The sequence below is a fragment of the Miscanthus floridulus genome, unplaced genomic scaffold, assembly GCF_019320115.1.
Source record: "Miscanthus floridulus cultivar M001 unplaced genomic scaffold, ASM1932011v1 fs_434_2, whole genome shotgun sequence".
Taxonomy (NCBI): domain Eukaryota; kingdom Viridiplantae; phylum Streptophyta; class Magnoliopsida; order Poales; family Poaceae; genus Miscanthus; species Miscanthus floridulus.
The window spans coordinates 7699-12109 of record NW_027096757.1 but is presented as its reverse complement, the minus strand read 5'-3'; the positions used below and the strand labels follow the sequence as shown (position 1 = coordinate 12109).

The window sequence follows — 4411 nt, the reverse complement described above, 5'->3', positions numbered from 1 at the left end:
GAGATGCGAACAGACATAAGAAAAAAAACGATTCGTTTTGATAATCATCGGCAGGTGGGTAATATTTCGCTCAAAAACAGCTGAAAGTAGGGGAGAGATGCTTTTAGATTTGTACTAAAGTGAAAGTTATTTTTGGGCAAAAGCAGCTGTCACTTTTGGCTCTTTAGCTGGGCCCTATTGTTCCACCAAATTCCCAACTTTGACACTATGCAAAAAGAAGATTCCCTGTCACATCAAAATTACGGTACATGCATGGAGTACTAAATATTGACGAAATCAAAAACTAATTGCACAGTTTGGTTGTACTTTACGAGACGAACGTTTTGACCCTAATTAGTCAACGATTGGACAATTATTACTAAATAAAAACAAAACGACAATTATTACCTAATTAGTCGGAGGGAGTTCTTGGAAATAAGCTGACGAACTGATGGCAACATAACCAGGAGGAAACAAACACTGCATACATTACAACAACACAGTTACACAGCTTTCTTGTGTTTTTCTTTCTGCAGTACATCATCATCACCGTTCTATAGCATTCTTGTGTTTTTCTTTCTGCAGTACATCATCATCACCGTTCTATAGCTGATAACAGGCACACTTACATGGCCAATACATGATCAGGAAGAAAACACACAGGTACAAACACATATATAACATTAGCAATGTCACATGTCCTTTTATGTCTAATAACTGGAACAATAAGCTATATGCAGTGAAGTACTGTCACAAACAGACTAAATTTCACAGCCATCAGCATTGAGAGCTCTGTATCCATGTTTAGTACAGTGTATTCTCAGTAAGGAACGATGATGGACTCGATGAGCTCCTGGAGTGGAGCCAGCTCCTTCTTGTCAATCAGGCCAAACTCCTGCAGCACAAACACCAAAGAATGTTAGCTGCTGCCATTTTCTTTTTTTCCTAACCAAGAATGTAAATATGTAATTGTGTTGTATAAAAAGCAATTGCCATGAATGATGGGACCTACATTTGTAAACAGAATGAAGTGCTTGAAACAGGTATTGAGATGGGCCTCCTCTTTAAGGCTAACAATCTTCTGGAAATGAGAGTGGTAGATGTGGGCATAAAGCCATAAACCCGAAACAGGCGCTTGAATATTGTCTTTACAACTTCCTTGAAGTTTGGCGGGAATGGTGTGCCTTGACAGAGGGGAAACAAAATCCAAATCAGATAACATGCTCGATTGCATCTGATATCAGGTGTTCACAAGAAACTGAGAGAGCTCCACAAATCCACAACAAAAGCAACATACCAATTTTTTGAGGAAATATGGATTCATCATCAAGCTGGCCTTCAATCCAATCCATCAGATACTCCACGTATTTTGGTGCTGATACCTCTATGGGTTTCTTTATCTGCACGCCATCAGCCCATCTGTACTCGTACCTGCATAAACCTCATGTTTGTTCTGTCATGATATGATCTAAATATAAACTAGTTTCCAAGAATATGCATCACAGGATTATGGGCACCAATTTATAACAGATGGAGTTATATGACAAAATACTAACTTGTTAAATGCTTAGCACCACAATAGGCATGGCCACAAACAAAGTCCTTTTTGAAAATTTTTCTTCTCTCAAAAAGAGGCATAACCTGGACTATCCATTATCAAGATTCATATTACACTAGAACAGCATGTGAAAATGAGCATGGCCTTGCATTGCAGAAAAATGCAAGTGCAATTAAGAAAAAGGTAACCATGAGGCATACATTTTTAAGGTACACTAATATTGAACTTTTTAGCTAGTACATCATCATATTTCTAAGCTTTGACACCCTAACAATTGATAGTTATGTATAGCTTCTACATAAAGAGATTAATTGGTTTCAAAGACTGTTGATATTGTGTCCCTATGAAGCCAGAAAAATGAATCGCTAGTTAAGATATAATAGCAACTTAGCAAGGAGACACTTAGCCTCTAAGAGTCATCATTCAATAGCAGCCTTGGTGAAGCGGTTCACCGTACAAATAAACTAGTCAGTGACAAACTTTTTGGATAATTTTCACCTTTTTGTATTTTGACAATCCAGAAGAATTGAATGTATGAAAGCTTGTAAAGGCTTACTTTGGGCCAGCTGTCATTGTTGGGCAGCTCTCAGGTGTGCAGAATTCTGTGAGTGTGCCATACAGCATATTAACTTGGTTAAAGAAATCCACAGCTGCGAAGGGCGGGCTTGGTGCAAGCGGTAGAGTCTTACCGCCTGTGACCGGAAGGTCCCGGGTTCGAGTCGCGGTCTCCTCGCATTGCACAGGCGAGGGTAAGGCTTGCCACTAATACCCTTCCCCAGACCCCGCACAGAGCGGGAGCTCTCTGCACTAGGTACGCCCTTTTAAAGAAATCCACAGCTGCAAAGCAAACACAAACATGTTAGCTTCAATGGAATAACCAAGTTAGGTGAAAACTGAACACGGAAGGGAAGAATATTACTATTCACAGCAAGCCATTCATTGATATCCTCTCCAGGAGGCAACCTCACAGCTTCCCTAAGGTTTCCACTGCCGAGAGTGGCATCTATGTGCTTTCGGAGCTGCGCTCCCTGCAGACAGAAAGAAAAGTTCAAGTTATACATTATATTATTCACAATATAATTTATGACTCAGATGTCTGTGCTTATTTCAAGTGGCAAATAAAACATGCAAGATCTGAAGACAGTGTATAGGAAAACCTAGAAAGTTTGCTCATCACAGGTGATTTAAGAGCCATGACAATATGACATGTACTGAAGATTGAATGTGCTAGAAATAACTGCTGCAAGTCTTTCATTAACACCACTCAATGTTAAATAAGCATCCTACATAGTTTCGCAAAGGATTCATTGGCTATATAAATACTACCACCATAGATGTGGGGCAACAATGTTTGTTAGACCTTTCACTGAAAGTATTTGCGTAATGGATTTAATTGACACATGATAAGCAGCAAAGGGAATCTCGTTATCAGTGTTTCAAAATGTTTAGTACAGAGTGTCTTGGAATAGATGGAAGAATAAAACAACCCAACAAAACTGCTGTCACTTATGTTAATAACAAATGTTCAATGATAAACAGACCTCTTGGCAATTGCCAACAAGAATGTCAATCGAGCAAGATGTCCTTTAGTTCTGGACATGGCCAGAACAGAAAGACTAAAGCCGAAACAGATAACTTAAAACCTGTCTACTTCCTGAACACTCTGATAAGATCCATCACCAAATCATACTCCTAAAGTTAACCCAAAGTTCTAACCAGACTAATTGCGCTAGCTCTATCGCATACTTTTCAGTGACAAGAATAGCCCGCATATGCATGCCCCCCTAAATAGTTCATGACACTGATTAAAATCCTGGATGTAGCATGGCCAAAGGAATCGCTAGAGATTGCAACAAATTGACACCTAGATACATTGCTCGTGTATTCAGTCATGGAACAGTAGTGCTTTAGCCAGGCTCTGATGCATGATCACCTGGACACATCAAATTTTGATTGATGGCCCAGAGCAAGGGCAACGGCCAACACACATGAAACGCACTTTGCATGCCACGCAGCACGCCAAACAATGTCTAGTAGGGAGGGAACTGTGAAGCCGAGGCTCTTACCTTGCTGCCTGATGGAGCGCTCTTCTTGGGGCGGAATGTCTTCTGGTTCCTGCCAGAAGAATAAAAACCACTGATCAGGACGATTACTGCATCAGAAGCTAAAATCAGCAGAATTCCTCAATAACGGGGGGCATGTTGGGTTGCAAGGGATTAATTCCCCAAGTGGAACCAATCCAGGGAGGGATTGAGCCATAGGGTATCTGCTTTCCATGCAGAGTAGATGCGCAGCCAACCAATCTTACAGGGTGTTGGAATATGATCCGAATTATAACGTTGGTCTTGTGGGGACGCCTGGAGGGCCCACGGTTTGGTCATGTTTATTAGCGGATTTGTTTCCGTATTTGACTGCAGTCAGTCCGTCCTATTTAAATACATCTTGTAAGCCGCACGGGAAGAGCTGACGACTCATTGTATTCCCTGCGTTCTGTAAACTCTCTCCATATAGTGAAGATCGCCGGTTGGCGCCCGTGGTTTTTTCCCGCAAGGGTTTTCCACGTAAAAATCTGTGTCTCGTGTTCGATCTTGATTTGCATTATTTACTAACAAGTGGCATTAGAGTCAGACACGAGATTGAAAAAAAATAAGGTTAGGGTTTCACCCTATTCATCGCGCCGCCGCCGGGATTATCTTCGGTTCAGTGTTTTCCGTGCCGAGTTCAATCGGCGATTCGACGCTATTGCATCGAGTCCAAGGCGGAGTCTAATTCGTCCGAGTTCGAGTTGGAGGTGGAGGCGGTTGTCTGTTCCTGTTGTGATCTACGGAGTACAAAATCAGGGCCGCCGCCGCTGTGCAGAGGTCGATCTGGTCT

The 4411-nt window shown here is 41.6% G+C and overlaps 1 pseudogene; it reads right to left on the bottom strand.

The window, feature by feature from the left end:
* Positions 1–454: 454 nt before the first annotated feature.
* Positions 455–2358, bottom strand: LOC136531769 (MOB kinase activator-like 1B; annotated as a pseudogene).
* Between the last annotated feature and the right edge of the window lie 2053 nt (positions 2359–4411).